The sequence below is a fragment of the Musca autumnalis genome, unplaced genomic scaffold (genome assembly GCF_047663935.1).
Source record: "Musca autumnalis isolate F117 unplaced genomic scaffold, ASM4766393v1 scaffold_2, whole genome shotgun sequence".
NCBI lineage: Eukaryota > Metazoa > Arthropoda > Insecta > Diptera > Muscidae > Musca > Musca autumnalis.
Window position 1 is genome coordinate 138636241 of NW_027411755.1, and position 24857 is coordinate 138661097.

A 24857-nucleotide genomic window follows, 5' to 3' on the forward strand; every position below is an offset into this window, starting at 1 on the left:
ATTCCTTTAAGGAATGAATATGATCCTAATCAATTGAGCTCGATAGAATAGGACTTTTGATAGTTATAATCGAAGTGTGATTTAGCACTATTATATGTGGGATATACATCTTTTGAGTATAGCTATCTATATTCTTAGCCGTATACCTGTATGAACATTGATATATTTCTATACAACATATATTTATATGATTTCTTAAATGAATTGGCTTCCATTTTGGAAGTAATAATTGTAATTCGATTTCCGAAACCATACCTTATCGAACCACCCTATCTTATAATTCGAATGTGCTATGAATAAATTAATGAATTCTGAATCTGAATAGTGTTGACCATTAGTCATTATGTGCTAGTTACTTGTATAAGGTAATGTAGGGGGTAATAAGGCAGCCGGTGGTTGATTTTTGGGAGTCATCATCATCGATGAGACTCATTGGGGATTTTGTAGAAAATCCATTGGGAGGGCATGGTATCCCAACAAACACCTTGGGTACCCATATCAACAACAGCAACATCATATCATTTTTCTTCTTTAAATAAAGCATCCTGTTTGTGATTGCGAATTAATAATGAATCAATTTTGTTTATGGCTAGTCAGGAGTGGCCACTGAGCTAGGCCGAATTTCTTCAATGGCAAGTGTATACCAGCGACATCTTGGTATGCCTCATTCCCCCTTTTCACTCCCGACATAGTTACATAACAATGGCGCCCAACGTCCAAGCCAATGTCTTAGGTTCAACTCCCATCAATGGGAATTGTTCCTGAACATTAGGTGTATGAATTTTTGTTTGATTGGTTTTCAGTATGTCTTGAGTTGTTGTTATATTACAACATACCAATTGCGACTTAAGGTCAATTAAATTTTAACATCATTTCTTGAATGTCAACTTAAAGGAAAAGAGTTTTAGTCGTCTTGCAAGCCTGAGTTTATGTCAAGCTGCAATTTTGTGACAAAACTTCTGCGTTATTGAATTCATACTTCGACTTTCTTTAAAGCTTTATAATATATTGTCATCTGCAGTTGATTATTTATGATCATTTGCATGATTTGCGATATTATAGATGCTTTAATATATTGATTTATTAGAATTGAAATGTTTGGGGGAAATTTTGACTGCGCTTTTGGAAGATGATAATGATTGTTTGTTGTTGTTTTTTTTTATCCTGGCTGATACCTTAACCTTCTACCAATTACCTTATACATTTTATGAAATAATTTTGACCCGAGATTAATGGAAATTTTTCTGGGAATTTTTGAGGATAAAGTTATTGATATTTATTCGATTGTTGGCACATTTAAGAATTATTAGTTTTCGTAATTATCTGGCACCTGCACTAGTAACAGCTTTTGGCAAACTTTGTTTTTGTTTCTGGTTTGAGATTTGATTATAGAGCTTCGTCGTGGGATGTTTTGAAAATTTTTCCGATCGTTAGTTTGGATCTGTGGTTCATCATTTTTAGTCAGTTTTTTTTTCTCAAATCTTTGTGATAGTTAATTACTATTCACTTTGCTTACATTTTTCGTGGTAGTTACCATTCATTTTCCGATTGCGGGAGGCATAGGGTCGTCGCCCTCAAGACATTTGTTTTTCTCTTTTTGATTAAAAGACTGCAGGAGGGGTTTGATAGGCTCAAACATACTGATTGCTAGTTCTTACTTTTAAAATATATACGCTTTGAGTAGCAATATATTTTTGTTTGTTTTCACGTACACACAGGGTGTACACAGAACTGGACTAACTGTTTCCGAAGACTGGTCTTCAGTTCGACTCGAGGTCAGCTGAAGTACCTTAAGGTTGTAGGGGCGGTTAGTCTGGAGAGCCTTCGGACGGCAGCGCTCAACCTTGAGTTGGAGCATTTTCCGTAGGATTGGTTGTTGTTTGGTTGTCGATTTCCCAGTGTATCTTTAGAAAGCCGTTCTATGCTTAACTAAAGATACACTGAAGAGACCTCGAGAAACTCTTTGAGGAAATTCTAACCGGCAACAATCAACTCCTACGTTTGAACAGTTTACCTCATAGAACAATAGGGGTAGGCGAAGAGGACTGAAGAGCCTATCGAAGTCCTATATTTTTTTTTCTTCACCAGCTAAGACCTTTCTTTTTCTCATTCGAATATTATTCGAACTAATTTTACCCGGACTTACAAACATTTATACTGATCTACCACAGCCTAGAGAAATAATTTATCGCCTCGATTTATTCTGTTTTACAGAATTTCTGAACATTTGTTCTGGTTTTGAGAAACTTAGCAAGATTTATTGACTCTTTGGTTCGATCCTTTTTCGAAATACCTGACCTGTTGGAACCTTTTAAATTTTCATATTGAGTTTTGTTGCGTATGAGATTTTCTATATTGGACTTTTCGGAACCTTAAGGCAGTAACCGTGATTGACTGTCATCTATATATCTTTGGTATTTTTGTTGAATTTATGGTATCATACCTACCTTTTTGAATAACCTGTTGATCATTTGAAAAGTCATATTCTTTTTTGAAATTGTTTCTTGAGCTTTTTATTGAGATTTATTGTTGTACTGAGTAATAAAAGTACATTTTTGGAAAGTTCTTCAATATTTTTTTTTTTGTTGAGATTTGGTTTTGATTTGAACAACATGCAGCCTGCTACGGGTGCTAAGCCAAAAACTTACGGCATTATGACTAGGTCGACAAGCAAAGCAGTAGGAGAAGCTGCTGGAACAGAACCAGGTACCGGATCAGGTATCCCTGCTAGCGCTGATGGCAATGATCCGCCTACACCAAACGAATTTGCAAGTCCACCTACTCTTTCGCAAGTAAATGAGCAACCAAGCACAATTACTAGACCTTCTTTTAGCCCTTTAACTATTCGCGGCAATGATGAAGATCAGGTTGATAGACTTAGTAGCACAGGGGTTCTTGACGTAGTTCAGTCCGCCTTAGAGGCCACCCAAGCATCAATGGTTGAAACCATGAAAAAGGAAATGCAGAAAGCGGTTGCTGCTGCAGTTCAAGCTGCTTTTTCTCAATCTTCCGTTCCTCCAGCTAATCCTATTAACAGACAAGAACCACATTCTCAAAGCATTGATTGGCCTCATGATTTGCCACCACTACAAACCGATACCAGACATGCAGGATCGGGTAGTAGAAACCAGGAAGTTCCAAATCGAAATAGGGAAGATTTTAGTAGGCCCAGGTATCCATATCTCAGTAAGTGGGGCATTAAGTTTGATGCTACCCCAAAGACACCAAATGTCGAAGATTTCATCTTTCGGGTAGAACGGCTTCGAAATAGTTATGGCTGCCCAGAACAAGAATTGGTTGATGAATTTCATCATTTACTGGAAGGCCGTCCTTGTCAGTGGTACTGGGGTCTGATCCGTCAATATCCAAATTTGAACTGGGAGATGTTAAAGCTGTGTATAGTTAGGGAATTCCAGCGTTTTCAATCAAATCTTGATGTAATGAGGCAGATTATGGACAGGAAGCAGGGGAGAGATGAGTCTGCTACACAATATATAGACGCTATAAATAATCTGCGTACTCAATTAAGGGAACCTTTGAAAGATTTTGAAGTTATAGACATCCTCAAAGCTGGATTGAAACCCAAACTTGCCCATTTAACATTTAGTGGCACTTTTTATTCGGTGGAACAATTCCGAAATGAAGTTAGGAAAGCTGAAGAGTTTCTTGAAAGGGAATCGTCGATGAGATTCAGAACAGGCCAACCCCCTCGAATGATAAATGAAATTAACGATTCTGATTTTGATGATTTAGTCCATGATGTTGAGGAGTTGCGTTTACGGCAGAAGCCAACTGGTGTTTCCAAGAGTGAGCCTTCACGATGTTGGAATTGCGGCAGCAATGGCCACATTTTTAAGAATTGTTCTAGTTCCCATCGTTCAGTATTTTGTTTCCGCTGTGGATCTCCAGGGGTTACCACTCCACAATGCAATAATTGCAAACAAATTAGTCGTCCTTCTAATGCCTCTAAGTCCGAATCCACAGCTACTCAGACTGTGGACTGACTAAGCTCATCCGATGTTTCCACTTCTATAGACCCAATCTTTTCTGATCCGTGTAGAATATTACCCAGACTTTCCAATAACTTAGCCAAAACGAAACCTGATTTGACCCTACCCTTCCATGTACGCATGGCGAACTACAGGAAGGCCCGCGAGCGCATTTTTAACTCGGAAATTTCGACAAAACCTGAAATTTTCGTTTCCAAGAGAATCTTGAAAGCTCGTGAGAGATATAAACTTAGATGTCAGAAGAGATTATCGTTATCTTCCACCACTTTTTGCAATATGAAGTCCGACGATCCGCGACCTTTTCGAGAGGTCCTTGTTAATGGTATATCTGTGTTAGCTCTTTTCGACAGTGGAGCCACTGTCACCTGTTTAGGTAAAGATTGTTTGTTATTGGTTGAAAAATTGAATCTGAATATTATTCCCGTATATAAGTGTAGCGTTGGTACGGCTAATGGACATCGAGTTTCATGTGCTGGCAAAGTCAACGCTGAGCTTTCGTACGATGGGCAGACGAAGACCATGGAGATCTATCTGATCCCAGGTCTAGAGAATTCCATGTACTGTGGTGTAGATTTCTGGAAACAATTCAAGGTAGCTCCGAAGCTAATAAGCAGTTTAGAGATCAGTTCCCAAGTTCAAGATTCCGACATGCACGTTTTATCGCCAGATCAGTTGACATTGCTTGAAGAAGCAAAACAAAGTTTCAAAGACTTTGAAAAATATGGTCTTGGCAAGACAGATTTGGAGGAGCACGTTATCGACACCGGCGATGCGACTCCGATCAAACAACGTCACTACCCAGTGTCACCAGCTGTCGAGTCTTTGATCTACCAGGAACTTGATCGCATGCTAAGCTTAGGAGTTATTGAACCCAGTACCTCCGCATGGAATTCGCCGGTCACGCTCGTACGAAGAGGGGAGAAAAATAGACTTTGCTTAGACGCACGTAAACTAAATGATGTTACCATTAAGGATGCGTATCCGTTACCTTTCATTGATGCTCTTTTAGGACGATTACAAGATACGTACTTTATTTCAAGTATTGACTTAAAGGACGCTTTCTGGCAGGTTCCTCTGGCAGTTGACAGTCGACCGAAGACCGCATTCACAGTGCCGGGGAGACCGCATTATCAGTTTACCGTCATGCCGTTTGGGTTGTGCAACGCAGCCCAACGGTTATGTCGGTTAATGGATAAGGTGATCTCACCGGACCTGAAGAATAAAGTCTTCGTGTATCTCGACGACCTCCTTGTGGTGTCTCCATTTGAGACACACGTCAGTCTGCTCCGCAAGGTGGGAGAGATGCTGTCCAGAGCGAACCTGACCATAAATCTGAAAAAGTCAAAGTTCTGTCGTCGTGAGCTAAGGTATCTTGGATACATCATCGGTGAAGGGAAGTTAAAACCAGATCCTTCCAAAATAAACTCAATAACAGATATACCAATACCAAGGAATACTCGAGAAGTTCGAAGATTCTTAGGCATGGCATCATGGTTCAGACGATTCATTCGTGATTATTCTGAGATCTCTGTTCCTATTACTAATACCTTGAAGAAAGGCAAATCATTTTCTTTTGGAGGAGAAGCTATTGAGGCTTTCAAGAAATTGAAACTGGCACTCACTACAACTCCTGTTCTTAATCATCCAGTGTTTGATAAGCGGTTTTATGTGCAATGCGACGCCTCCAACGTAGGCATTGGTGCTGTATTATACCAACTAGACGCTGAGGGGTTGGAGCGTCCCATCGCCTTTCATTCCGCTCAGTTGTCGAAGGCTGAACGGAATTACAGCGTCACTGAGCGTGAGTGCTTGGCCGTTATCAGTGCTGTGAAGAAGTTCAGACCGTTCATTGAACTTATGCCCTTCACAGTGGTAACGGACCATAGCGCACTGAAATGGCTGATGGGGCAAAAAGACCTCAGTGGTCGGTTGGCAAGGTGGAGTTTGAAGCTCCAAGCCTTCAACTTCGACATACAGCACCGCAAAGGCTCGCAAAATGTTGTTGCCGACACCCTTTCGCGCTTACATCTGGATGAGGTTAACATGTTTGTAGATGAAAACCCTCTTATTGATTTGGAGTCGCCAGAATTTAAGAGCGAAGAATATTTGCAGTTGATCAAAATGGTGTCAGAGAACCATGATAGCCTGCCTGACTTAAAGATATCTGATTCTTTCGTTTATAAAAAGACTTTACCATCCGATGGCACACCTGTGCATGAGAATTTCATTTGGAAACTGTGGATTCCCCCTGGTTTAACCCAGTCTCTTATTGAAAATGCTCATGTTTCTTCGGTAAAAAGCCATTGCGGCATTGGGAAAACGATAGCGGCTTTGCGACAATATTTTTATTGGCCTAAGATGGCCCAACAAGTTCGAAACTTTATTGACCACTGCATTGTTTGTAAACAATCCAAAGCCCCAAATCACATTTTAAGACCCAAGATGGGAACCGAAACCGTTACCGATAGGCCTTTCCAAAAGATTTTTATAGATTTTATTGGACCTTTTCCGAGGTCAAGGTTGGGAAACACGTATATCTTTATTGTGTTAGACCACTTGACAAAATTTGTCTTATTGAAACCACTAGCCAAGGCGAACTCGAAAAACGTTATCAAATTCTTAGAATCCGAGGTATTTCACAAATACGGCGTGCCACAGATTGTTCATTCCGATAACGGAAAGCAATTCACTTCCTCAGAATTTTCTTCATTTTTAAATAAATATGGATGCCGACCGGTTAGAAATGCCGTGTATTCGCCACAGGCGAATGCATCGGAACGCGTAAATAGGACTATAATCGCGGCGATCCGAACTTATGTTTCGGAAGATCAACGCGATTGGGACCGAAATATATCATCCATAGAATGTTCTTTGAGGTCCACTTTTCACACTACACTTGGTTGTTCACCGTATTTCGCATTATTCGGCACCCACATGGTTACACACGCGAGCACTTATGATTTAGCACACAAACTAGGAGTTTTGGAAGATGGTTTAGTTGAGGTAGTTCCGAAACACGATATCTTGAATTTAGTCCGCGAAAAGATTAAAACGAATACCCACGATTCTTTTGAAAAATCTGCGGCTCGGTATAACACTAGGACTCGTGACGTCAGTTTCAAACCGGGACAGGAAATACTTAGGCGCAATTTTGTTTTAAGTGACGCTTCGCGCCATCTTAACTCAAAGTTATGTCAAAAGTTTGTAAAGTGCAGAGTTGCCAGACAGATTGGAAATTCTTTGTATGAAATTGAAGACCTTCAGGGAAGGAAAATAGGCGTTTACCACGCAAAAGATTTACAGCACATGGTGCCAACAAACTAATTTGCCCGGCTTTCGTTTTCTTTGATGACTTTTCTGTTCTCTTAATCTCAGGGTCGCGGTTCTTCCCCACCCTAAGCATACCTCGGTTAACTTCCCGAATCAGTATGGCTTCGGCAGGCCTATGCCAACGTGTTCGGGTTTGTTATGTTAACCTTGTATAACAACGGCGTAAGCCGCTGCGTATACGACGTCGTGATTGTGTGCAACACCACACAAACTTATCGTGTGTTCCCCTTCACACATTTTCGTTCCTTTTTCTTGACAATGTGGCATCACTGTAAATAGAAATGTCAAACTTCGGGCATGACAAGAACGCCGAATACGAATGCATTCATTTCAATTTTACCCGCAAACCGGCCAGTCGTCCAATAAGGAAAAATTTGCAAATTAAGAATTTGCTGTACAAATCCGCCATTTTGAATAGCTCCCGTTCGAGAATATCATAATTCTAATCTTCGGGAATAATTATTAAATACTTTCCGTACGGAACATTAAAATAAATGCGGAATTAAAAAACCAACAATAAAAGGGTGAGTTTAGTGTGGAATTTTTAGTTTTGCCAAACCGGCATACTAACATTGGCGTGTGCAATTTTTTTGCGTTTACCCAACAGGTTGACCAAAGGCACATAGCGGTTGGCATTAACAATTCGGTACAGCACTCCCCGCCAAATTCCACCACATTAGGCATGAGTGCAGTGCAAATAATTTCAACACCGATTTAAGGCTTTTCTCTTTGTAAAAGCCACCCGTGTTCACAAAACGAATTTATTGGGGAAATTTTTTTTTGCCCGGCCATAACACCTGCCCACACATACATTCCCTCTCAAATATTGGACAACAGCCGTAGCCACCGTCATTGCCTAAAATTTTCCGGAAATCATTACATTTTTGTGTGACACCTTAGCCTTGCCTATCGAATCTTTGTGCAGTTCAGAAGCTAAAATCATTGTCAGTCCTCATCATTCCTGTGGGGCAATACCAACTCAACTTTAGCCTGCTTTTAGATCAAGAACAACAGTTACCAGCAATTTTGGCCTACAACTACAACAACTTGGGCTATAACACGACAAGTAGCCGGCCAGGATAGTACAGATAAGTACAAAAGTGAAGAGTCTGAATATGTGTGTATCCTGAACATCGTGTTGTTTTTTTTAGCATTGCATATTTTTCTGCCACAGGCAGGGAAATATGAAATCTAAATTTTGTCTTCAATCATTCGACGGTCAGCCGAACTAATTTGTTATTTTTTTTATATAACCTCATGTATTTCCTATATACATAAGGGTATATAATATTATATATGTACATGTGTGTATCCCTATATACAAGTAGTGGATTTTGTAACGGGTCAACATCACGTGCCGTAACGGTACCCAACGAAACTTGTACAGTCATCATATTCCTTACTTGTGATCCTTTTGGAATAAGAATTTATTCAGGACATTTTTGCCCATTTTTGCAAACCATATAAAAAAAAAAAGGAAAAATATATGAAATGTTTTGCGGATTTAAATTCATAGAAATATTTTCGCATCAATTTTTGTTTGTCCCGAATGAAATGGGTTCATGAATAATGGCGCGTTAATGATAAATTAATTATTGTAGAAACCTTAGGTGAGACCAGACGTCTATAACCCCAAAATAAAGCCTTTATTTCGGCACAATAATATCAAAGTTATTCTTTGAATTCATTTACCATAATTTTGAAGTGTAATTTTAACAAATACATTTTAAGAACGCCGAGGACCTAAAGACAAACAGATTTGATTTTTTTTCTACGAAATTATGTGGAATTTAAATCCATATTATTTTTGGTATTCCGACCCAGTAATTATACACACGTTTACAACACAATTTAGTTGAGGGTTGCTGCACGTGATTTGTCCAGTTTAGTGTACATTTTGTGTAATTATTATGAATATTTTTTTTGTGTAATTTATTTATACAAATATTTTAACCTTGTATGACCTTTAAAGTCAATTATAAATTATCTTGAAATTTCTTTATATAAAAATAATTGAACTAAAGTCAATTCCTTGTACTTAAACCTTTTGCAAATTGAAATAATTTATTTGAAATTAGCAGCGCAACACATTGTTAATGTGTATCCCATGTTTTTTAGTAACCTTTTCAAAATTTTAAATCATTCCTTTAAGGAATGAATATGATCCTAATCAATTGAGCTCGATAGAATAGGACTTTTGATAGTTATAATCGAAGTGTGATTTAGCACTATTATATGTGGGATATACATCTTTTGAGTATAGCTATCTATATTCTTAGCCGTATACCTGTATGAACATTGATATATTTCTATACAACATATATTTATATGATTTCTTAAATGAATTGGCTTCCATTTTGGAAGTAATAATTGTAATTCGATTTCCGAAACCATACCTTATCGATCCACCCTATCTTATAATTCGAATGTGCTATGAATAAATTAATGAATTCTGAATCTGAATAGTGTTGACCATTAGTCATTATGTGCTAGTTACTTGTATAAGGTAATGTAGGGGGTAATAAGGCAGCCGGTGGTTGATTTTTGGGAGTCATCATCATCGATGAGACTCATTGGGGATTTTGTAGAAAATCCATTGGGAGGGCATGGTATCCCAACAAACACCTTGGGTACCCATATCAACAACAGCAACATCATATCATTTTTCTTCTTTAAATAAAGCATCCTGTTTGTGATTGCGAATTAATAATGAATCAATTTTGTTTATGGCTAGTCAGGAGTGGCCACTGAGCTAGGCCGAATTTCTTCAATGGCAAGTGTATACCAGCGACATCTTGGTATGCCTCATTCCCCCTTTTCACTCCCGACATAGTTACATAACAATCGAATCCAAGGTAATTTAAAACTTTCAAAAAACATGAGCATCACCACAGATACAAAGGAATGACATTTTACAACTACAGACACTGCTTTTTTATTGTCTTAAATAATTGACTCTAAAAATAGTCCTCACTTTTTGAGCCGTATTAAAAGCTTTAATCTCTTTCAAAATACACATTTTTATACAATTCTGATGACACACAAAATGTGTGTTTTTCCACTTTCCAACATCACAATTAACACCGGCACAATAGTACCACCACACATACCCTTTTGGCATATATCATCCTTCCTATCACGAACATATGTGACATTATTGACATTTTCAATTCCACTTGATCAAGTTTTATGAAAATTTAGGGCTTTAGATAGCCTAATGAATGCATTCGACATTTTTATCTGAGTCGGGCAAGAAATGAAGTGCTATTCGAACTAAACAAGAACAAATTAAATGTTTGAGAGGAACTAAATTGAGGTAAAATATGTTTACAAGGCACGCATGTGTAAAGGCCAAAGCTATATGCCAGGCATTTGTTCCCTTTTAACATTGACCATTTTCTGAACGATGCAATGGACACTTGCTGTGATCCTTAGCATTGATAAATAAAGAACATTTTATGGTGAGATTGCAAGGTGTCAATTATACATTGTGGGTTGCGTTTAAGTCTTAGTCATGGGAAAACCATGCAAAGTTGGTCATACTCTAAATATTTCAGGATAAAGTGAAGACGATATCTGGTAAACAATTTATTTAAATAATGAATGTTTAGTTATGCAACTTTGAACTTGAATAGCATACTAATATGGAAACAAGTGTTAGTCTACATATTTTAGAGTCCATGACAACAGCGATAGATTCCACTAAAATGTTATTTGGGAAATTGCGACATATTCATTTCATTCATTAAGAAAGTATTAAAAACTCCCGATCACCTGAATAGGTTTGATTTTTTTAAGGTCTCTTCTGATGGGATTGTATTACAGATCCGTACTATTTATTTTTTGAGAGTCCTATACTATGCCAACTATCACAAGAAAAAACATAACGGGGTAAAAAAAATTAAATTAAATTTAATTACATTTTTGCGATCATTAGAATAGGTTTGAATCAAATAAAATTGAAAAATTGTACTACCCATACAAATATTGTGCTGTTTTTTGCTTTAATTTGATCCGCTTTATTAGGAATGTGGGTCCAATTCTCAACCTGGATAAGTTACCAAGAACTTTCAGATAAATTCAAGAAATATTTCAATAAAAACGTTTTATAAACATGCTTTAAATGATTTTTTGATTTCGTAAGACCCCTTCTGAGCTTTGAAAGCAAATATCAAGTGTTAGCCATAATATTAGGATCGATATATTAGAAAGGTTATTGAAAATATTTGCTATTTAAGCTCAAGTTTCATTATACCCTCCACTATATGGAGGGTATAAATAAATTTGTCATTCCGTTTGTAACACATCGAAATATTCGTCGGAGACGAATAAAATTCTATGTCGATTTAACCATGTCCGTCCGTCTCTCTGTCTGTTGAAATCAAGATACAGCTCGCAATTTTAAAGATAGAGAGTCAATATTTGGTACAGAAGTTTTTATTATTGCAGAATGGTTGGTATTGAAAATGGGATAAATCGGTCCACATTCTGATATAGCCCCCATAGAACGGTACCTCCCGATTTTCGGTATTTGCAAGGTTTTAGCTTCATTATCCTACCAAAATGCCTGAAATTTGGTATTAAGTTATCGTTGGGTGTATAAAACTTTCCACCTGAAATTTGTTGGTATAAGTCCACGCATTCATATAGCCCCCATAGAACGGTACCTCCCGATATTCGGTATTTTGAAGATTTTAGCTTCATTACCCCATCAAAATAGTTGAAATTTGGTAATTAGTCTTCGTTGAGGATATAAAACGTTCCACCTAAAATTTGTTGGTATAGGTCCACGCCTTAATATAGAACGGTACCTTCCATATTCCGTATTTTGAAGGTTTTAGCTTCATTATCCCACCAAAATGGCTGAAATTTGGTATTTAATTATCGTTGGGTGCATAGAACTTTCCACCTGAAATTTGTCGCTATAGGTCCACGCCTTCATATAGACTCCATAGAACGGTATCTCCAGAGTTTCGTTATTTTGAAGAATGTGACGTCAATATTCCACCGAAATGACTGAAACTTGTTATTTAGTCTTCCATAGGGATATAAAATATTCCAGACAGTATTTATTAGTATAGGTTCACGTCTTCCTATATCCCCCATAGAAGCATACCTCTTAATTTTTGGTATTTTTTAGGTTTTAGTTACATTATTTTACAAAAATTTTGGTATTTGCCTTTTCCATAACAAGCTCTGACAGGCCGAACTTAACGCCGTTCTTACTTGTTTTTTTTTTATACCCTCCACCATAGTATGGAGGGTATATTAAGTTTGTTTTTCCGTTTGTAACGCATTGAAATACTCATTTGCGACCCTATAAAGTATATATATTCTTGATCAGGGTAAAATTCTAAGTCGATCTGAGCACGTCCGTCCGTCCGTCCGTCTGTGGTAATCACTCTAGCATCCACAAAAATGGAGATAGGACGCTGAAATTTTGGGAAAATGCGTCTTTTGTTTGCAGGCAGGTCAAGTTCGATGATGGGCTATATCGGTCCACGTTTTGGTATAGCCCCCATATAACGGTACCCCCCGATTTGCGGTATTTTGACGTTTTTAGCTACATTTTTACACCGATTTAGCTATAATTTGACATTTAGGGTTCTTAAGTATCAATAAACTTGTATAACAAAAGTTGTGGACATAGGTCCACGTTTTGGTATAGCCCCCATATAACGGTACCCCCCGATATACGGTATTTTGACGTTTTTAGCTACATTATCAGACCGATGTAGCTATAATTTGACATTTAGGGTTCTTAAGTGTTAATAAACTTATATATTAGAAGTTGTGGACATAGGTCCACGTTTTGGTATAGCTCCCATATAACGGTACCCCCCGATTTACGGTATTTTGACGTTTTTAGCTACATTTTCACACCGATTTGGCTATAATTTGACATTTAGGGTTCTTAAGTATCAATAAACGTATATAACAAAAGTTGTGGACATAGGTCCACGTTTTGGTATAGCCCCCATATAACGGTACCCCCCGATATACGGTATTTTGACGTTTTTAGCTACATTATCAGACCGATGTAGCTATAATTTGACATTTAGGGTTCTTAAGTGTTAATAAACTTATATAATAGAAGTTGTGGACATAGGTTCACGTTTTGGTATAGCCCCCATATAACGGTACCCCCCGTTTTGGTATAGCCCCCATATAACGGTACCCCCCGATTTGCGGTATTTTGACGTTTTTAGCTACATTTTCAGACCGCTGTAGCTATAATTTGACATTTAGGGTTCTTAAATGTCAATGAACTTATATAACAAAAGTTGTAGACATAGGTCCACGTTTTGGTATAGCTCCCATATAACGGTACCCCCGATATACGGCATTTTGACGTTTTTATCTACATTTTCAGACCGATTTAGCTATCAATTGACATTTAGGGTTCTTAAATGTCAATAAACCTTTATAACTAGTGGACATAGGTTCATGTTTTGGAATAGCCCCTATATAACGTTACCGCCCGATTTCAGGTATTTTGAGAATTTTACCTACAAGTTTTAACCGAATTATCTGTAATTTGAACATTTGAAATTCTTAGTGGTCACCGCACCTCTCCACCAAAAATTGTCAAGAAAGCCCCCATATAACGGTACCTCCCGATTTTCAGTAATTTGATGATTTTACCTACACTATAAAACCGAACTAGCAGTAATTTGACATTTGAAGTTCTTAGTGGTCACAACACTTCTCCATCAAAAATTGCCAACATAGGTCCATGTTCGGATGTAGCTTCCATGTAACGGTACCTCCCAATTTTCAGTAATTTGGCAATATTAGCTACAATTTTTAACAGAACTAACTGTAATTTGACATTTGAAGGTTGTAGTGGTCACCACACATCTGCATCAACAATTTTCAACATAGCCCCAATATAACGATACTTCCCGATTTTCGGTACTTTGAGGATTTTACTTAAAATGTTTAACCGAACGTAGGTCCATGTTTTTGTATAGCCACAAAACAAACCTCCCGATTTTCCGTACCTTAGCTTTATTATTTGGACGAACTTTCTGTAATTTGTTCACTTAAGTTCATATTTTCATATAGCCCAGATACCTCCGAACTAGCTGCTAATGACATTTGAAGTTCCCACGTTATGTACCGATTTTCGATATTTTGAGGATTCTACCTAAATTTTTTAACCGAATTAGGAGCTATTTGGCATTAAAGGCTCCCATCAAAAACTGTCAACATAGGCCCATGTTTTATTATAACCCCTATATAACAGTACCTCCCAATTTCTAGACCACCAAAAATTGTCAACAGTTAGATATAGGCACCATAAAAAGGACCTCCCGAATGAAGCATATTATGTACATTATGTGACATTTTAACGTACTCACTAAAGTTGGGGACAGGAATGAATATTTTATGGTGGAGGGTATGAAAAGTTCGGCCCGGCCGAACTTAATGCTTTTTTACTTGTTTTTAACTATCCTTGCAGTACAAATTTAAATATTATCATTCTCACGACTCCACCATAGTTGACCACATGTATCACAAAAACAAAAAATTGTTTTTACAGTGTTTTATTTAACTTGCCTTGGTGTGTGTTTAGTTCAAATCTGGTAACTCATTTTTAACACGGTTGCAGTTGACCAATCGAACTAAAACTTTGCACACTTCTCAGATTTGGATGACAATACACGAATATGAAATCAAAACCAATATTGGTCCATTTTTACACTGTTTTACAGTGTTTTATCTAATTTGCTTTTCAAATCTGGTAACTAATTTTTCACAATGTTGCAGTTGACCAATCAAACATAAAATTTGCACACATTTCAGAATTGGATGACAATAGATGAATATGAAATCAAAACCAATATTGGTCCATTCTTACAGTGCTTTTACGGTGTCTAACTTAACCCCCTTTTCAAATCTGGTAATTGATTTTTAAAACGGTTGCAGTTGACCAATCGAAGTAAAACTTTGCACACTTTTCAGATTTAGATGACAATACGTGAATATGAAACCAAAATCAATATCGGTCCATTTTTTCTTATAGCCCCCATATAACGGTACCACCCGATTTCCGGTATTTTGCTTTTCAAATCTGGTAACTCATTTCCCACACAGTTGCAGTTGACCAATCAAACTAAAACTTTGCAAACTTTTCAGATTTGGATGACAATACATGAATATGATCTCGAAACCAATATTAGTCCATTCTTACAGTGTTTTTACGGTGTCTAACTTTACCCCCTTTTCAAATCTGGTAACTGATTTTTAAAACGGTTGCAGTTGACCAAGCGAACTAAAACTTTGCACACTTTCCAGATATGAATGACAATACATGAATATGAAATCAAAACCAATATTGGTCCATTTTTACACTGTTTTACAGTTTTTTATCTAATTTGCTTTTCAAATCTGGTAACTCATTTTTCACACAGTTGCAGTTGACCAATCGAACTAAAACTTTGTACACTTTTCACATTTGGATGACAATACATGAATATGAAACCAAAATCAATATGGGTCCATTTTTTCCTGTATCCAGCGGTACCACTCGATTTAAGGTATTTTATCGTCATTTTAAGCCCATATTGGCTGCTTTTTGACAACTAGGTACAGAAACGTACCCATTAAAAATTATGGACATAGGTCCAGGTTTTGGTATAGCCCCCATATAGCGGTACCGCCCGATTTCAAGTGTTTTATGGATTTTATCTCCATTTTTATACCGAATTGCGTGTAACTTGGCATTTGGAGATCCCAGTGGTACAGAAATTTCTCCACCAAAAATTGTGACATAGGTCCAGGTGTTGGTATAGCCCCCATATTACGACTCCACCCGATTTCAAGTGTTTTTTGTCTTAATTTTTGGGCCGAAATGGCTGTAACTTTGATTTCGAGTTTCAGTGTTCTATTTTTAAATGCACTAAAAACTAGAAAATAAGTATATAATTAAAAAAATTAAGTAACAGTGTTTTATTTACAAATGCACTTAAAAGTAGAAAATAATTTTTCATGATGGAATCTCTCAAATAAAACGCTTGCCGTTCAATATCGTCACAATTTTTTATTCAAATGCAAGCGTTTTATTTGAGAGATTCCATCATGAAAAATTATTTTCTACTTTTAAGTGCATTTGTAAATAAAACACTGTTACTTAATTTTTTTAATTATATACTTATTTTGATTTTTCTCATCTATGAACAATGTAGCTTCCGAATCTATAAACTCTTCCCAGGTGTAAGCACCTTTTATTTAAAGTAAGTAAAGGTGCACCGTAAAAAAGAGGTGCAAGTTCCTATCATTCCACTATGGGCCCAATGACAGGTTTTTGAGGCAACAAGTCACTGGAAGTTGCTTGACCTTTAAAATTTCGTACTGATGTTTATAGTGAGCATAAAAATATATCTGTAAAATTTGGAAGGAATCGGTTCAGATATAGATACAGCTTTCGTATATATGTTTCAACCGACTTTATCCGATTTTATATTTAAGCCGCACTAAGGTCACAATTTGCATCCGATGACTTTAACATTTGATATGGTACATCCTGATCAATTAAGAATCAAGTCCAGAAAATTTGGTTCTGATCGGTTCAGGTATATACATATATCTGCATATATATAGAAAATTATTCAGGTCTGCCATGATGTTCGAAATATAAATCCTCCGAAATGGCTGGATCGAATTTGATAAAATTTTGACTGTAGATTCTTTGGGTCTTAGAATAGATCGTAAGGTATTTTTTATACCGAAAAATTGAGGGGGCGGGGGAGCGGGTTTTAGCCAAACACGAAATCTCAGAGATCATTAGACGTATTGGGATAAAATACAACAGTAATTGTGACCTCCATTATTAATTGATGATTTGGAAGTAGAATACCGCGATCGCGTTCAATTTTTGAATACTTTATAATTACATGTCATGATTTTTAAATTTAGTAGGTTTTTGTAGCCCAATTACTAAATTAAAAGATCTTGAATATAAAAGATTTCAATACTTGGTATAACTCGATTAAGATAACTATCCAATTTAGCGACTTGTGTCATATTGACAAGTCCCACTCCCAGCCCAGCTCAATACTTAAAAATATCCAAATTTTTAAGTGTCACGCTATCTGCAAATATTTTTCTATAAGTTTTCGGATCCATACGGACATGAAATTTTCTACACATATAGTACTCACTATTTATTAGCTTCTACCACATATATATAGTTTCGCCAATACGTCGCAATACCGAGAGTTCTATTCCAAAAACCATATAAACTACAACATAAACTACACGCAAAATACACCACAAGTCTACATCAAATATTCCTTACCAAATCTAACTTCTTTTAATTCTTAATCAGAATATTGATTTACATACCTTTACACGTGTTATCCATTAAAAAACAGTTTATTATATTAGCGGTTTTAATTGTCGAGCAAAACAAATTCGTTTGATACATTTTTATAAAATGTTACAATGTAAGATGCAATATCTAGCAGCCCGGTATGTGGTCATGAAGCGTTACCAGGTTTAAATGATTTTGCTTCTAAGTGGCTGAAAGTGTTAGGAATCTAATCCCGTTACTATTTTATACAAATTAGTGCGAGTCATAATGGGGTATTTTTCGCCCCCTTTTCCACAAATCTTTAAAATCTCCTATAAAGTGTGATCGTACAAGATCAAAACTATTCTAGAAATTTGTTCACCATAAAATACATTAAAATTCTAAATTTTACCTAAACGCCAGGAAGTTACCCTATACTATATTCTGACATTCTGAATCAACGAAAATATGCATATTAGGGTTATGACTTTTTTACAACCTCGTATCCCGGTATGATATTTTGATGAGTTTTAACCTAAGATAATATAAAATCTCAATTATAAAGTGATTAGATAAAAAAACTTTCGCACAAAAAAGCTTTTAAAGTTTTTATTTTTCAGAACTTTTGACAATTATTTGAAGTCACTGTAAGCCGTTATTTAACCGAAAAAGGTATGGGAGCACACGACATAACCAAAATGACATAATCGTTTGTTTCTCCTCAATTTTATCATCGTATTATAACATATATATCATTTAATATTATATATAAATTTATTTCATATATCATAAAAATTAAAAGCGGCTTGTGCGGGACCTTTTTTAAAATTTAAATGGAATACAAGTTATTTTAGTCATTAATAGGCAAAAGACCATTCATTCGTGCAACAGGAAATATTTTTTTGAGAAAAACATTTTTTTTCGTTTCATAGAATTTTTTCAATTTTTTTCAATGTGATTTGTGCGGAACCTTTTTTTACAATAAAATGGAATGAATGTTATTTTAGGCATTAATAGGACAAAGTTCATTCATTCCCACATTTTTGAGAAAAATGTCAAAAAGTCATAACCCAAATATAAATATATATATATGCAAGGCAAAATATCTGATAAAAACGAAAAGTGAAAATATGTCCAGGATGTTTCGATGGAAGTTGGCAGAAAACTCTTCCCATTTTATGAAATGATAATGTACACAGCCCAACTCGATCGTACTCACAACTATTTTCATCATTTATTGTGAAAATTTACATTGAAAAAATCAACAAGTACGGACATCAATTATTAAAAAACGCGCACTTCATGGCTACACTGATCATCAAAAATACGTTTCACATACCTTTCATTACAATAACAAGTAAAAAAGCGTTAAGTTCTGCCGGGCCGAACTTTTCATACCCTCCACCATAAAATATTCTGAACTAAAATAGAATATTTAGTTTTCATTCCTGTCCTCAACGTTAAGTGGGTACGTTAAAATATCAGATAATGAACATAAAATGCTTCATTCGGGAGGCCCTTTTTTATCGTGCCTATATCTAACTATGTATGTTGACAATTTTGGTGGGCTAGAAATTGGGAGGTACCGTTATATAGGGGTTATAATAAAACATGGACCTATGTTGACAGTTTTTGATGGGAGCCTTTAATGTCAAATAACTCCTAATTCGGTAAAAATTGTAGCTAGAATCCTCAAAATATCGAAAATCGGTACATAACGTGGGAACTTCAAATGTCATTAACAGCTAGTTCGGAGGTATGTGGGCTATACGAAAATATGAACTTAAATGAACAATTTTAGTTGCAGAATTTTTGTTGGCTTTTAAATTTCAAATTACAGAAAGTTGGTCCAAAAAATAAAGCTATGGTAAGGAAAGTTGGGAGGTTTGTTTTGGGGCTATACCAAAACATGGACCTACGTTCGGTTAAACATTTTAAGTAAAATCCTCAAAGTACCGAAAATCGGGAAGTATCGTTATATTGGGTCTATGTTGAAAATTGTTGGCAGATGTGTGGTGACCACTACAACCTTCAAATGTCAAATTACAGTTAGTTCGGTTAAAAATTTTAGCTAAAATTGCAAAATTACTGAAAATTGAGAGGTACCGTTATATGGGAGCTATATCCGAACATGGACCTATGTTGACAATTTTTGATGGAGAGGTGTGGTGACCACTAGGAATTTCAAATGTTCAAATTACAGATAATTCGGTTAAAACTTGTAGGTAAAATTCTCAAAATAATAAAAAAAAAAATAAAAAAAATAAGAACCCTAAATATCAAATTATAGCTAATTCGGTCTAGAAATGTGACTTAAAACGTCAAAATACCTGAAATCGGGCGGTAACGTTATATGGGGGCTATTCCAAAACATGGACCTATGTCCACTAGTTTTGTTATATAAGTTTATTGACACCTAAGAACCCTAAACGTCAAATTATATCAAAATCGGTCTGATAATGTAGCTAAAAACGTCAAAATACCGTAAATCGGGGGGTACCGTTTATGGGGGCTATACCAAAACGTGGACCTATGTCCACAAGTTTTCTTATGTAAGTTTATTGGCACTTAAGAACCCTAAATGTCAAATTAGAGCTAAATCGGTCTGAAAATGTAGCTAAAAACGTCAAAATACCGTAAATCGGGGGGTACCGTTATATGGGGGTTATACCAAAACGTGGACCAATATAGCGCATCATCGAACTTGACCTGCCTGCAAACAAAAGACGCATTTTCCCAAAATTTCAGCGTCCTATCTCCATTTTTGTGGATGCTACAGTGATTACCACAGACGGACGGACGGACGTGCACAGATCGACTGAAAATTTTACCCTGATCAAGAATATATATACTTTATAGGGTCGCAAATGAGTATTTCAATGCGTTACAAACGGAAAAACAAACTTAATATACCCTCCATACTATGGTGGAGGGTATAAAAAAATACTTAACAAACGTTGCTTATTTTGGATATTATCATAGTTTTATAAACAACTTAAATATTGAGACAAAAAATCCAAATAGGTTCACTTTGATCTGCTTTTATGCCCACTTAAACAAGAAACGTATATATTTTTTCATAACTACACGCAGTGGGATCCTATAAACAATATTTTACGCTATGTAGTATAAATTGATACAATATCTTTTCGATTTTTTGGCCAGGTTTTTCGGAAAATTTGACACTGTAAACAACACAACACATGGTCGTATGACAAACTGTCCTGAGTACGTTCAGGCTTAAAACTGTCAAACTTTCCAAAAAATTTCAAATGGCGCCTGGCAACACCCGGTGTTGGCTAAGCTAAATGGTTTTCGTGCAGCCCTCGTAAAAGATTTTACAGTAATTATAAAAAAACAACATGAAAGGTCATTAAACGCACTATTCACTTAAAATTTTAACAAAAATTCTAAACATGCTTCACAAACATTTCCATACGTGAGGTTGTTTTGTTAAGCTTTCCTTAAATGGTGATGTTGATGTAAAACCTACTCAAAAACATTGAAACGTCACTCAGTTGCTAGCCAAGCATCAAAAACTCCACGCTTTAAAATAATCAACAATATGCCAACATTATGACACCACAAATGGTAATTAGGGCTATTTATCATTTCTGTTTGTTTAACTTTTTCTATTTAAATCCAAAAATTTTTTGGTAAACAGTTGGTAAAATACGATGCTTTTAAAACGTACTTGTATTACGATGATGTCCATCTTCTTTCTTAAATGTTAGATATGTTTTTTATTTAATTATGTCTTTAAATGGAGACCGTTTTCTTGTCAAGTCTTACTTGGGCAGAAACTATTAATCTAACTTCTTCTTCTTTATTTGCCAATTCGGTTTTCGAATTATATTACTTATATGCTTAAGATATTATAATTTCATATGTTTTTCAGGTTCTATGCAAAGGCATCCCTGTCTTTAGCATCACTTAGAAGTCTTACAGAATACCGAATTCCCGTCCATACTTGGATATTGTCTAGCCATATAGTTTCTTTTCTTCCTCTTTCCGGTCTGCCAGCAATAGTTGTCCGTAGTATATAGCACTACAATATCATCAAATATTATCATCGACAGTAAGGAAATTGATACATGTTAGTTTCTTTACATATCTTGGGAGAATATTAAATGACAATGGTGGAAGCAAAGAAGATAAACTACACCGAATCAAAAAGCTCGTTTGGTGCATTATAGAACGTGTAGCGCTCCCAAATTATATCCAAACAAACAAAAAAACATTATTCCACAACATCCCATACGGGACAAGGGAGACTTCTCTCATATCAATGAGTGCACCCCGATTCATATTTAGCTCAATGATATGGGACCTACTGTTTATCGCCGAGTCCGAACGGCGTGTCTTAAGACACCACTTATGGAGAAGTTTTTCAAGGCTGAAATACTCAGAAAATGTCGCCAACATTACTGAGGGGTATTTTGCCACCGTTGAAAAATGTTTGATTTTGCCTGGCCGGGGAATCGAACCCCCGACCTTCTGCGTGCAAGGCGGGCGTGTATACCATTGCACCACGGTGGCACCCAAAAATTATATCCACACAGACAAAATTGAGGATATCAAATCAAATATTAAATCTGTAGTGCGGCATGGAGGTTGATGGAGGATAGGCCATATCATGCGGCTGTTCAGACGGAAGTAGTGCGTATGGGACCAAGTTGGAGTGAAATAAAACATTTAGCATTAAATAGATTAGAATGGAATAACTTTGTTGTGGCCCTACGCTCCACTTTGGAGGAATAAATAATAATACATAATTACAATTGAAATTGCCAAAGATATAAATATGTATGTACATATTGCCATTACATATCACCCCAGCCAAGTATACCCTATTTAAGGTTTTATCCTCTTTACAACTTCCTTTCAACTTGAAACGAAATAAACCGAATAATTTCGCAATTATAAATAGATTAATATATGCTCTGGGATAATTTAAAAACATATTTCAGTTCACAGGACCGGCCGGCCGATTATAAATACTTCATCATATTTCAACTTTTCAGAAGAGGCGCTAAAAGCCTTTGTTTGGGATCTCGTTGGACACGCTTACAAATGATTGTTGCTTTGCCAGAGAGCAAAACACCAAAAATCCCTCGGAAAACAACAAAATCATGATTACAGGTGGACGACATTACACAACAAAAAAGTTATTTTAAAGTTCATCGAAAGCGAACAAAGCGAAACACATCGGACAGAAAAATATGAACAGAAATTACATGTTGAAGGATCTTCAGCATGTTTTCTGTTCTGTGAACTTAATCGAAAGCTTAAAATAAAAATTAATCTTTTCCCATGCTCGATGATCATCGTCATCGTTGGGCCCTATAATCAATGTGGAACAACTTCTGGAATTTTTTTAGTTAATAATGACAATATTTCTAGGCAAGAGGGCATGACAAGCTAATCCTTTTTGCCAATGAAAATTGACGTTGGACAACATTTAGTTGTTGTTGTTATTGTTTTGTCGCTGTTGCACACAATGTAAGGTGTTTGTGATTACCGTTGATTATAGTGCCGAACATAACCGTATCATTTTTCATTTACAAAGTGAATATCAATCAATTGTTGCATTTGATTAAAGAAAGGTAACAAAATATCAACATTAGGGTGAAGTAGAGAAATATTGGATTTTATCCTAAAGAAACTTGTTCTTGTCATTGTTTCGAGGGTTCGCAATTATACTGGAATATAGCACAGGCATTTTTGCCATTAGCGTGTGTGAAATATCTTTTGTGTGAACAATTTTTATATTTATTTTTTGACATGTTTATAAATTTATATTTAGGAACTTAGTCTATTCATAAATAGATTTAACATAACAAAAGTTTTGTACGTCTTAATTTCCTCAGTGTATGTCCTATCCAGCCGTATTTTCGCTACAGAATTTCCTTATAAATAGGTTTTTGGTGGTGTTAAAAATAGGCATGTTTAAATTGTTGTACATATTTTATTAATTCGAAACATTTTTCTTGTAATTTGAGAATTCCATTTGAATTTCGAATTATTTCATTTGTAATTTGAGAATTTCATTTGAAATTCGAATTTTTTCATTTGTAATTTGAGAATTCCATTTGAAATTCGAATTATTTCATTTGTAATTTGAATTTTTTCATTTGTAATTCGAATTATTTAATTTGTAATTCGAATTGTTCCATTTGTAATTTAAATTTTTTAATTTGAAAATTTTTAATTTGAAATCTAAGGTACATTTTTGTAGTTGACTGTAATCTTAATTTTTGGGCGGTTGCGTACCTTTGGACCAGAGTCGGAGAAAAAAGTATAAAAATTGGATATTTTCAAAAGATTTTTGCTATTTTTACCATTAAGAACCGTTCATAGAAATTTCGCATATTCCAGATAGTTGTTTACTGAAGCCTTTGCTACACTATTGTGGTTGACTGTTTTCTTGAATTTTGAACGGTTTAATATCTATGGAGCAGAATCCTAGAAAAGAGGATAAACATCGCAATTGTTTTGCTATTTTGACCATTAAGACCTGTTCCTTCAGGGTTCGTATATTCTAGAAAGATGTTTATTGAGATCTGAGGTACATTTTTGTGGTTGGTTGTTTGTTTCAAATTTGATCGGTTTGAAAGCTGTATAACAAAACATGACAAAAAATTTTAAAAGAAATTTGACCATGGCGATTTTGACCTAGCAGATGAAGCTTGATGGATTATATGTGTTCACAATTTTTGTTCTTTAAGACAAGAGCTACAACTTTGCCTCCGAGATAAATTCAAATTTCCTAACGGTTTGGAAGATATAGTCCTGACTAAATGAGCCTTTCTACACCAAAGCCTCAAACCTTTGGAGGCCTATAACCGCGAAAGTTCATGAGATAGGGAAAAACGGCGAGACACGTGTCTTCTCATTTTTTGGTGTTCTATCACACTGCGGTGTCAGAATATGGTTAATAAAACATGACTCAAAAAATTACACACAGTGTAATTTAACATTTGTGGTTTTTGCGGCCACAATTTGCATATGCACAAAATATGCAAAAAATATGCAAAATATGCAAAAAATCTGCAAAATATGTAAAAAATATGCAGAATATGCAAACAGTTTTTGGACGAAAATCGTCATAAAAGTCGTAAAATTGACAATTAAAGTTGGGAAAAATCATCAAAGTGTCCTAAATTAAAATTGTTTACCGTTTAACGTCGCTTTTTTAGCAGATTATTATGCTATTGAGA